At 38.8% G+C, this 12141-nt stretch overlaps 1 protein-coding gene across 3 annotated transcripts in view; it reads right to left on the reverse strand.

The window, feature by feature from the left end:
- Positions 1-7543: 7543 nt before the first annotated feature.
- The window catches only part of zgc:63587 (uncharacterized protein LOC393431 homolog), a 134248-nt gene continuing 129650 nt past the window's right edge, over positions 7544-12141 (reverse strand). For all 3 annotated transcript variants that reach the window (XM_048556193.1, XM_048556191.1, XM_048556192.2), the window contains one exon: positions 7544-10202. The gene's annotated coding sequence lies outside the window, so the exon portion shown is untranslated. The remainder of the gene's footprint in view (positions 10203-12141) is intronic.

Consider the following 12141-nt stretch of genomic DNA (forward strand, 5'->3'; position numbering starts at 1 on the left):
CGTTTAATGCTCCACCATTGCCTTCAGACCCACTGTTTGAAACAATTTATTTCTGCTTTTATATCTGATTTCTAGTGTCTGGGGTAATTGGATTGAGATTTCAGGCTTCTTTCAGTTGAGAGCTTAAACCTGCTCGATTCTCTCTGGACTACATCTCCACCTACCCCCTCAATCCTCTCACACACAGCACCACTGCATTTGCCCACTGTCAGCAGGAATACCACTTTTCCTTAGCTCCTATCAGTTCTGAAGGGCCAAAATTTTAACTCTTGTTTGTCTCTCCACACATGCTGCCAGAGCTGCTGAGCTTCTCCTGCAATTTCTGTTTTTGGTTTCAGATCTTCAGTGGTTCATGTTTTACTCAAACCTGCTCAATTCTTGCATGATTCTGAAGAGAAACTGATTAAAACGGTGACTCAAATCTCCAACAAGTTAAAGTACACGTCACAGTCAAAAAAGCCAACATTTAAAGGAACAGTGCAGAGCACGCGAGCATAAAGGAAACAGCTCATTCCACCAGGAATAGAACAAAATATGGCTCATCCTCCATTCGTGGTGGGTCCTGCAAGAAACAACTCATCTGATGTTCACTTTGCAAATCAAGATCTTAAATTATCTTCAAAGCAGCACCAAATTAGCAGACGAGCATTCCATTTTCCCAGTGTTTAGCAATTGTACAACTTAGCAATTTAAGGCTGTTATGTACAACAAGACTTGAAATCTAAAATGAAATCATGTTACTTCCAAAATTAATCCCTGACATGGAGTAATCAAGAAGAATATTAAATCAGTTTACAGATATAAATGCATCAAAGTCAGCAGGAGCTGCTAACAGCTGGTCCCTGCTGAGAAGCAGCAATTTACAAAGTCAGGTAACAGAAATGAAACAGGTCACCAATATAAAAATAGAGCAATGTCTGAGCCTTCAACTGAGACATCTGTATGTGCTTCTTGTAGTTTTTTTTTGCCCACACAGTAAATGGAATGACCTCTTGTCTTTGACGCAGATCCCACTCTGGTGTCGTTTGCCTGATTATTTGCCGAGCTTCTCACTCCAAGCAAAGAGATAATCCCCTTCGGGGAATGTCTCACACATACCAGGTGCCCTATGCCCCAAACCCAGTTATGTTGTTTACTAGCCCCACAGGAACATGCAAACACTCACTGCGCAGGCTGTTTTTTTTTGTTTATTGCAAGGCAATTGCTCAAGCAGAGGGAAGATTGGAGAAGGCTGGTAAGAAAGGCTGCTTTGTATTTCTCTGATGTCATTACATTGCCCCCAGCAACACAGATTGGCCAGATGGTTGATGAACAGAAATGGAAATTTGTAGTAATTGGGCTTAAAATGTTTGCACACGGGGCCCCGGCTCTCTATGGGCTTTCCATTGATCTCTTGTTACGGGAGAAAAGCTCAAAGAAATGACACCAGCAGCTGAAGTGGACAAACCATTTCAGGATGTGGTAATAGGTACTGCAGATGCTGGAGAATCCAAGATAACAAAGTGTGGAGCTGGATGAACACAGCAGGCCAAGCAGCATCTCAGGAGCACAAAAGCTGACGTTTCGGGCCTAGACCCTTCATCATATTTATTCCAGAACCCTCTCCCCATCCCCCTCTCTGATGAAGGGTCTAGGCCCGAAACGTCAGCTTTTGTGCTCCTGAGATGCTGCCGGGCCCGCTGTGTTCATCCAGCCTCACATTTTATTGTCATTTCAGGATGTGGGCCTGGTTAAAATAATTTTGCCTTCAGAGGTCGAGTTGAGAATTTCTCTGGGTCTGCCTTTTGAGTTTTAGGGCCTTTTTAAAAAAATTCTCACTATCTCCTTTATTAGACAATACACTCACATTACTTTCTGTACTTGTGTTGATGTACGGGGTCTTTGGACTCGTACAGAAGCAGAGTGGGTGAATTCATCTGTATCCTCAATCATCATCACTGCAGCATTAAACAAAGTCTTAAAAAAACATTAATTTCCTCGACACTAGTGTTTGAAGGTAACAGTCCTGTTAGCATCGGAAGCCTGCTTTTTTTTAAAAAAAAAGCCTGATGCACATTTTTAAACTGAAAAAGTCATCACTGTAATCTCAACCTTCCATGAGCTGGTAAGGTTACAGTTATATACATTCACCTCTAACACAATAACTGCATCTTAAGTAATTCACTGTATGTGAGATTCTTTAAAATCTGATAACACATAAATGAAAATATTTATAAAAGCAAACTGCTCAGATTAAATTATCCAATTTAAACATTCAGCGCAACAGCACTCATTACATTCTTCCCCTCTATATCGTGTCTCCTGAACCTCTGCAGCATTATATTAGAGACTCCACATTTATTTGCAAGTAGTTCAGTTTCGGAAACCTGGTTGGCATGGACAAGGTGGGCCGAAGGGTCTGTTTCTGTGCTGTATAGCTCTATGGTTTTATACTCATTACCTCTGAGTTCAGACTTTCCAATGAAAAAGTTAGCTAATAGTTCCCCTGTTGAATGGTTCAAAACCATTTTTTTCCCTTTCCAGCTCCTCCCACCCAACCGCCTCCTTCAGTTCGCAATCAAATTGCGAAAGTTCAATTACCTTGGTTCATTTTTTTAAAACAGGAGTCTGAACTGAGCAAGAGATGAACAAGACAACTGTATCATTTGGAAAATAAATTGAGCTGTTTTTCACCACTAAACAGGTTATTTTGTTGGTGTACATTGGACAACATGAATATGACTGGTTCGAGCTCTGGCGATGTCATTGATAAAAATAAAACTTCCCACAGAACTCTGGCTGATGAACAGAATCTTACTAAGTTATTACATGGACTTCTCTTGAAGAACTGAGAGCACAAGCTGTTTCAACTATGCTATCCTTCTCAAAAACAGAACTTCGCCAGTGAAGCAATTGCAATTCCCCTGGTGACAAAAGTATGCAAAGTCACGGACTGGATTTCTTTAGAAAACTGGGACACTTGCCAGACAACTTTGTAAGTGAGTAAAATATTGAAATGTCAGATGTGACAAAAATAACCAGAGTCACCTAAGAAGCCTTCTCCCCCTCCCTTTGAAAGGAGAAGAAATGGTCTTTTTGCACCAACATAGAACAAAGAATAATACAGCGCAGAACAGGCCCTTTGGCCCTCGATGTTGTGCCGACCTGTGAACTAATCTAAACCCATCCCCTTACACTATCCCTTCGTCATCCATATGCTTATCCAACGACTGTTTAAATGCCCCTAATGTGGCTGAGTTAACTACATTGGCCACACCTTTATCACTCTCTGAGTAAAGAACCTGCCTCTGACATCTGTCTTAAATCTATCACCCCTCAATTTGTAGCTATGCCCTCCTTGTACAAGCTGACGTCATCATCCTCGGAAAAAGACTTTCACTGTCCACCCTATCTAATCCTCTGATCACCTTGTAAAGTCTGCATGAAAAGTTGCCCCCTCACCTTAAACCTATGCCCTCTAGTTTTGTCATTAAAAGTAAATCTCTAGTCTCTATCATCCTATGAAGAATTAACATTGCTTTTCCAGTGGACGAACAACAAAATCATTACTATGTCCCTATAACATCACAAGCAACAGAACATAATTCCATACAAAACCAGTAGACAATCAACTTTATCGTTAGTCACGATATCCCATGTGAAAGGCTAATTAGATATTATTTGCCCAGTGACCCACAGGTCACCGGCACTTTATTTTCCATGCCTCACTCTTGACTGCACATCCTTTTATTATTCTCTTGCCAACATAGTGATTTAACACCTTAGCCTTTGTCCTCACTGTAAATAACCACATTCCTTATTTCCAGTGCCCCAAAGAACCCCGCCCACCCTTGCCCAATATACTGAAGAGATTCATGATCCCTGTTCTCTAATTTTCACAAACTACAGATAGCTATTCCCAAATCCTATCCCACCTATTCATATCTGGCTGATTCACCTGAGTATATCTTGCAGATTATCTCTGCCAGTACGCCTTACACCCTTGTGCTCATATCCCACTGGTTCCCCATGTCATCAATGCCCATTTCCTGTAAACTTCCAATGCCCATACCTCACAAATGCCCACTGCCCCACGCCATACACACCCACAATGTACATACCCCAAATTCCCTTTGCCCGTATCCCATATATCCACATGCCTGTACCAGTGTGAGGTTTATTTTTAAAGTCATAGTTTTTGAAGATAAATCCCATTTGGCCAGCAATTACAACCTTCTGAGAAAATAATTTAATAAATCCACTAATAATGCATGAAAGAGCAATAAAATGGAATTAGCCCTTAAAAAGCCATGACTTTAATATTTTGATAATAGTCATTTTTCTTTCTTTGATCCATCAGAACAAAGATCTGAGAGAGAGATCTTTTTCTGGTGTTTTAATTTCATAATATTTTGTGAAAGTTCAAAGAAATCTTGGGCATGTATTGAGCTTTATCTTGTAAATTATATAAGCCATTTTTTTAAGCAAATCTTTTCAGAATCTCCATCCGTTCAATGGGTTAAACTGTTTAATAGTACTTTTTCACCAAATGTATCGCCATTCCTTCATGGTCAAAATCCTATAATTCCCTCTCAATGGGCACTGAGAGTAAACCTACAGTATGTGGACTGCAGAAGCTCACCATCACCTTCTGAAGGGTAACTAGGGACACACACTAATCTTAGTGCAATGTTATCTATGCAATTAAATAAGAACATCACAGTTGTCGACAATAGCTGTTAATCACTAAGTACCATCTTTAAAGTGTATCAATCTTGAATTCAGTCATGATTAATGCTTATTTTGTATAGATTAACAATAAGTCAGAAAAAGCAGTTAATAAATGAGTAAATAATAGTTTGCAAAACTCTACAGATAAATGAAGTGTGCAACCATTTAAGATTTCAAGGTTTAATGCACATGTGAAAAACTAGAATAGCCTATTCATTATTCATTTCTGTTCAGAGATTAGAATCCTGATCTAGTTTTGGGAAGATCAGAAACTCTAACAGACCTATGCCAAATCCTTTATCCTTGTTGTGTGCAGTAGTTTAATCACATGCACCTATCCTATATCCTAGATCCTACATTTCCCCCACCCATTTAAATTATCCATAAACGTAAACATGATCTCCACTTCCAACAAGTGCTTTCAGATTTATTCCTCATTCACAGGACATGGGTATCAGTGGCAAATCCTAAATCAATTATAGCTCACAAGGGGAGGCCATTCAATCATTCATGTCCATGCCAGGTCAGTGCAAGAGCAGCTCCGCTAGTCCGCTACCTTCTCCCCACGCCTCACACCATAGCCATGGAAATTTCTTTATGTGCTTATTTGATTGGCTTTTGAAAATCATCTTGGACTCCACTTACACCGCATGCTGTTTTGATCCCAGCTACTGACTGTGCAGGAGTTTCTCATGTTACTGGTCTTGACTTTGAAGTTAATGCCCTGAATTTCCCCCCAGGAAGGTGGTGGATACCCTTTGACAACTGAGTGTCACACTAGGCAATCTGAAGGCAGCTAATAGTCCGGTCTTTGTGAGCAACATATATACAGGCAAGTTTGTGCAAGGATGGCAGATATATCCCTGAAAGGATTTTGATGAATTAGGGTGGATTTTTACAATAATAAGTCAACGTTATCATTACCAATGCTAGCTTTTTATTTCAGTCTTATATAATTAACTGAAGTTAAACTCTCCAGGTACCATGGTGGGATTGAATTTGTGACAACAAATCACGAGTCCAAAAGATTTAAAGAGCCCAGGAACATAATCATAATACCGCTGCTCCTGATAAAAAAAATGCAAATTGCCATGTTACCATTATTTAAAAAAACTAAATTATGCTTTTAACAAACATGTTTCAAATATTCATATTAATTTATATCAGTGTTGAATATCGTAACTGTCAGTGACATGAAATCCATGCATAAGTAACATTTTTATAACACTAATGAGCTGCCTGTGGTAGTACTCAAACTAAGTCCAATGCACTCAATGACAAGGCATGTTGCAATTGCTGAATCACACAGTGTGGTTGCCAGTGACACAGTGAATTAGAGTTCTGATATTCTGCAACAAGTGACCAATCCTCACTTCACAAAACGTCTACCAAATGTCAGGTACGAGTCAGGAGACTGATGGAATATCTTCTAATTGCCTGGATGGGGGCAGCTGTATCAAATTCAGAAAACAACATTCTGAAGATGGGTCACTGCATTGATATGTTAACTCTGCTTTCTCTGCACACATGCCACCAGACCTGCTGAGTTTCACCAGCAATTTCTATTTTTTGGTGCAGAGAGAGCATTGTTTTATGAAATAAAGGATTGAAAACAGAATGTATATTTCAACTGATGTTTATGCGTTCCCCTTCAGGGCTACACAGCCTAACTGATATTTAAGCAAACATGGCATAAATTTGCACATTAGGTTAAGAGGGAGCAGACATGGCTCCAGAGCACACAACTTTAACTGGAATTTTTGTGCCGTTCAAAATTTGACAGAGAAACACAAAGGCTTCACATTAATATTTCCCTATTCTCTCCCTTGATAACACCCCACATTTCCTATTTAAACTGTTAGCGTTCTCTCTTTTAGTTCCTGACTGGCAACCTGCTCCAAGGGCTTGCTCAACCTCATTTTGCAAACAGCCTCAAGCTTCCGAATAACTTATCCTCTAATCTTTTCCTTCCTTCTACTGAGTACATAAGTAGCCTTTATATTTGTGACTATTCAGCACAAAGCAATTTTAAAAGCATCTAAGACCAGACTGCCTTTGTCAGATGAGATGCAGTTCAGATATCTCAAAATAGTGGTTGTCAAACTAAGCAGCTGCTTAGATGTGCCCACAAGAAGAAAATAATTAGAACTGTGCAATTGGACTGAGTCAAACTTCCCTCTCATTTGAAATTGATTTGACAAGACGCTGTACCAGCAAAAATCTCCTGTAATTTGATGGTTTGAAATTCTATTGTTACTGAATCATTGTTTACACATCCACTGCACAGCCAACTGACTGCTTCTAAGAGCTAAGTGGAAGCGATTTCCTCAGCTTCACTTTGGCTAACCTCCCAAAGACCATTGAGGAAATATCAACACAACTTCCTTTAATAAATCATTGAGTAACTATCTGGGCAGAGTCTGCAAACAAGGAACCATATTTCAATCCATTACACAGAATCTTGTTATACTGGAGCACATATATCTCACTCACTCAGTTTGTATCAACACATCTTAATGATTACTCTGGCAACCAAGCCTAGTAGTGAATAAAATATATATGGAGACATCCTTCATTACCTTTTTTTTTGGAGAGATCTGAGGCCTTAATATCACAGACGTTATTAATAAGCCTTCTCTGCCTACGGCTATTATTAAATGTCCTGCTTCACAAAAACAAAGGAACAAAAACATCTGTAGGCAGTTTTGTCCTTTCTAGTCACCTGGCATCTATCGAAGAGCCAGTGAGTAGCAAAGTCCTGGATCTCTTAGCTGATGGAAGCTTCAACAAAAATGCAGGTTAAATGTAAGAAAATGATCAAAGACTCAGTTGGTTCTGTCCTGTACAGTTTATTATTGACTACTTAATACAAAAACAAACAGTGTATAAAGATAAAAGCATTTTTTGTGAATATGTTTGAAATTACAGACAAAAGCTCCTACAGGCAGATTATTGGCATTAAGCCAAACAAAATCAATCCCATTTCCCGACCAAAAGAAAGTAAAATAACCGTCAATCATAAGGCAATTAGTGAACATAACCGTGCCTACAAAAACAATATGATTTAACACTTAAATAAGCATCCAAAATTTTCCCTCCTAGCACAAATGGCATGCAACTCCTTATGTAGTATACACAACTCATACACCATCAACATAGCAACTAAACATATGCCAAAGCCATGGTTACTTGCAGCACCAACTTTCTTGCCAACACAATGCATCTTACCATACTCAGGATGTTTGTAGGTCAGGAGTTTTCCCACCTGCAAAGAACTGAGGCAGTGGTGCCCTTTGGTCAACTGGTCCTTGAAAAACTAACCAGTCATTTAGTGTTTCTGAAGCTCCTTCATTTTCAAAACTAAGACATATAATAGCTGGCTCAGGAAATAGGCATGAAACACCCAGTTCCTCTCTATATGCAGCAGCTAGACTGCTGAAAAGATCCTTAATGTTAAACTCATCCACTTAAAACAACTTGTGCTATAAATGCTGTCACCAAATAATAACTGCATTAAAAGGTGCACACAGCATGAGGTATTAATCAAGTTAATGATCATTCTTTGACAATAATGTCATACTATCTACAGCTCCACTCGAACAGTTTTGTTAGCTGAAAAGCAGCAGTGAACTTGCTTTAACCGTTCCAACTGAAATTAAAGTAGCGGTGGAAATACAGGTGTAAAACTTAATTATCTTGTACTTTAAAAATGCAGAACATTTCATGCGTGTCCACATATACAATTTCATATCAGAGGTATTATTGTGCAAAAACAAAATCAACGGAGCTGCAGATTCAGAGCGCATCTAAATGTTTTTTTTAAAGCAGAATTTACCAATCGTATCATTTATTGATTTAAATGCCAAAGTGAATGAATTGTATTGGTTTTTGTGGAAGGAATAAACTGTGTACCATGTTATTCTCAAAAACTGATAAAGAAATTCTGGAATACTCTGCACCAATTTTAATAAAGCAAGCAGTTTGGCTTAGGATACGCTCAAAAAAGATTTACATTTATGTAATACCTGGGACAATTACAAATCTGAACGTGCTTCCTAAACAATTAATTAGTTTGAAGTGCAGTAGCTGCTAGGTAAACAAACATAGTAGCCACTTTGCATAATACAAGGTGCTACAAACAGGAGAGAGGTAAATAAACAGGTAATACGTTACTGCTAGTGTTAATCAACAGAAAACCATTGGCAGGACACTAGGAGAATATCTTGTTCTTGCAATGGAATATGCCTGCTCACCTGAGCCACTAAAGAGCAAAATCTATTCCAAACAGTGGCATCTTCAATAATGCAGCCTTCCCTCAATATTATTAAGTGCATCAGCAATAGATTAAAGGCTCAAGTCTTGGAGTGTTGCGACTTGAACTCTCAACCTCCTGACTTCTGAGCAAGATTTCCATCACCTGAACCAAAAGGTTTGTGAAAGGTGCTTGTTCCTAAAAAAAAGACAAGCCTTAAGATACCAAAATTGTGGAAGGGAATGACTGAAGATGCATATTTAATACATGTATGGATTGTCAATAACCTCTCAGCACAGCTAGACCTGCATGTTTCAGTAAACCAGCATTTTAAGGGAATCTGTGACATGCCTGAATTTCATTCTTGGAATTTACCAAATTATGAGGTTTCACTACACACTTTCAAATTGCAGCCCACTGAATTTTACAAAAGCAGCTTTGCTGGTCTACAGATTTGGAGGCATTAACCTGATGTAAAATAATCTGTCAATAGTTTACACTGACAACAGATCATAAATTTAGCATTGAAGCTGCATCAGTTTCAGCTTGGCAAGTAAATAGGTAACTACTGGTTTACTTTGGCTCTTCATCAAGGTCTAAAAAAGTAATGATGGGGAAGGGAATTACCACCATTAACTATCTTTGCTTAGCAGTAAACTTGTCAGCAGGAATGTTACTTGTGACACAAAGCAACTGTGCCAGTTTGCTGAAAAGGATAATGATCATGGTCATTAATTCAGTTGGCATTTTGGAGTTTTATCAGCAGTGTATTTTTAACTTTAGTGGCAATTAAAGACAGGGTGGTATACAGGCTGTTTTTCTTGAATTTAACCCAATGCTCAAAGATTATTTTATTTCAGGGATTCCATTGGGCTATACCATAAGCTAGAGTTTCACCCCAGTGATGGTTATTTGCGTGACGTTGACAGACACTCAGTGAAACAGACCAAAATCTGCCAGTTGGAAGAAAGGGATTATATGGCTGTGAAAGCTTCAGCATGCTGAGCAATTATATATGAAGGTTTACAAATGATATAAAAACCATAGAAAGATTCCCATTGTAATCAAATAACATCAATACAAATAGGCAAGGTAGAAAATATATGTGATTACAAAAGAGCGATACAGAAATTCCATGCAAGGATTGTGAAGATCGTTTCCTCTTCTGTTTTGCCATAAACTCACACAGTCAGCATTGAATCCGAGGGACATCAAGAGTGTTTGCAACCATGGCACCTCCCTACAGAAAATAATACAATGGTATTACTGACAGCCAGCAGCCTTACTGTAGTACATTTACATACACTGCATGTACCATATACAATCCTCTACCTCAACTGATATATTAAAACAATTACATTTGGTTAAAGTAATCTTTTATAATCTGAACAAACAAATGCTGGAAGGTTTATTATGGTGTCAGCGGTTTTAATCTTACGTCAAAATGTCACTGAACAATTAACTAGTGTCAACAAGGGGGACAAAATTCTCAAATGTTTTCATCAGTCATGGGGCTCGGCTAGGCACTGCACTTTAGAAAGAATATCAAAATCTTAAGGGATATGAAGACAGGATTTGCTGAAATAGTTCCACAGATAGGATGGCAGTGAAACTGGAGGAGCTGCAACTCTTCACTGCAGAGAAGGTTAAGAAGAGCTTTGAAAGCAGTATTCAAAAGTGTGAAGGGATTTAAGTAATGAATCCGAAGAAACTGCTTCCAATAGCAAAGGGCAATATCTGAAGGCCATAGCTTTAAGATGCTAGGGAACAGAACCAGGCTTGGCATTCAAAAAGGAATTGGATAATTGGCTAAAATGGGAAAAAAGAACACGCAGGTCAGTGGGGAAGGGGGGGGAATGCTCAGCACAGATATGATGGGCTGAGAGGCCTCCTTTTATACTGTATTATTCAATGATTGTCAGAATCAGATGTCACAAAATGCCAAAAACACTCCTGCAAAGTATGCACACCCATCTTCATTTTGCTGCATCCTGCTCAGATTCTCATTTCTAGGCAACACTATTCCATGTTTTATTATTTAAAATCTCTGTTTTCCACTCCTGAAGATCACATCAGTCTATAGTTCAATCTGTCCTCCCTGACCATTCCTTGGAGTATCTGCAAAAATACTCTGCAAAGGGCATTGGCAGGGTGTAGGGAGATTTCCCAGAATTGTAACTAGGATGTGAGAGATTCCTTTTACGTGGAAAGACCAGAATTATCCTCATCATGGCAGGGCATGCCATTAATGCTCTTCTTCTACAGTGAGCATTGTAAGTCAGGGTGATCCTATCATCACCTTTTATTCAGGAGTCTGCAATCGTAAAGATGGTTCTATGCCAATCTATTTCCTGTTGCAAATATGTAATGCCCTTACCATTGGTCTGACAGAGGTCAACTGACTTAAAACGGCCACAGAGGTTCACACTTCCATATTTCAGTCCCACACTGAAAAGTGCATTCAGCAATCAAGTTTTAGGTCAGAACTCCATGTTCAATCTTGTCTTTTACTTGTTTTGAGGATATCCAGAGGAAGCAGGAGTGGAACCTGCTCCTAGGGGTTCAATACATTTTTAAGAGGTAATGCTGCAAAGTGGATCTCAGATTCGTCTAGATTGTTTTATATGGCATCACTACAGCAAGAGGATGAATTATCCCTGACTGATATCTGCAACTTCAGCACAGACTAGAGGCTGAACCACTGAGGTTTTAGTTTCATATTGCCTCCTGCCAAGACTCCAGGGTCCATGAACTAGAAAATGCATTAGTTTAGAGGAATGATTCCCACTTTGGGATTGTTGATTAAGGTATCCTTGGAAGATTTGGATTATGGCCTGAATGAACTCCAAACCTTTGTTTTTTGCAAAGAAGAGAATGTTTTTCCAAAGGTAGCATGTTGACCTCAAATGTCTTCCCTCAAAGGACAGTATCAACAGATTCAATAGCAGCTTTTGAAATGGAATAGGATGTACATTTGGAAAGTTATAAAATTGAAGGGCTATGAGCCAGGAGCAGGGCAATGAGTAACTGGATTTATTTACTAAAGAACAAAAGAATGGAAATCTACTGTGCTGTTTGAAGTAAGACACAAAGTATATTTTGAGTTCAATAAAAATTCTTTGAATTAAAATATAAAAAAAACCCTTCAGTCACAAGGATTTTCTAAAAAAATCATTCAT

The sequence above is a fragment of the Stegostoma tigrinum genome, chromosome 26, assembly GCF_030684315.1.
Source record: "Stegostoma tigrinum isolate sSteTig4 chromosome 26, sSteTig4.hap1, whole genome shotgun sequence".
In the NCBI taxonomy this organism is placed as follows: domain Eukaryota; kingdom Metazoa; phylum Chordata; class Chondrichthyes; order Orectolobiformes; family Stegostomatidae; genus Stegostoma; species Stegostoma tigrinum.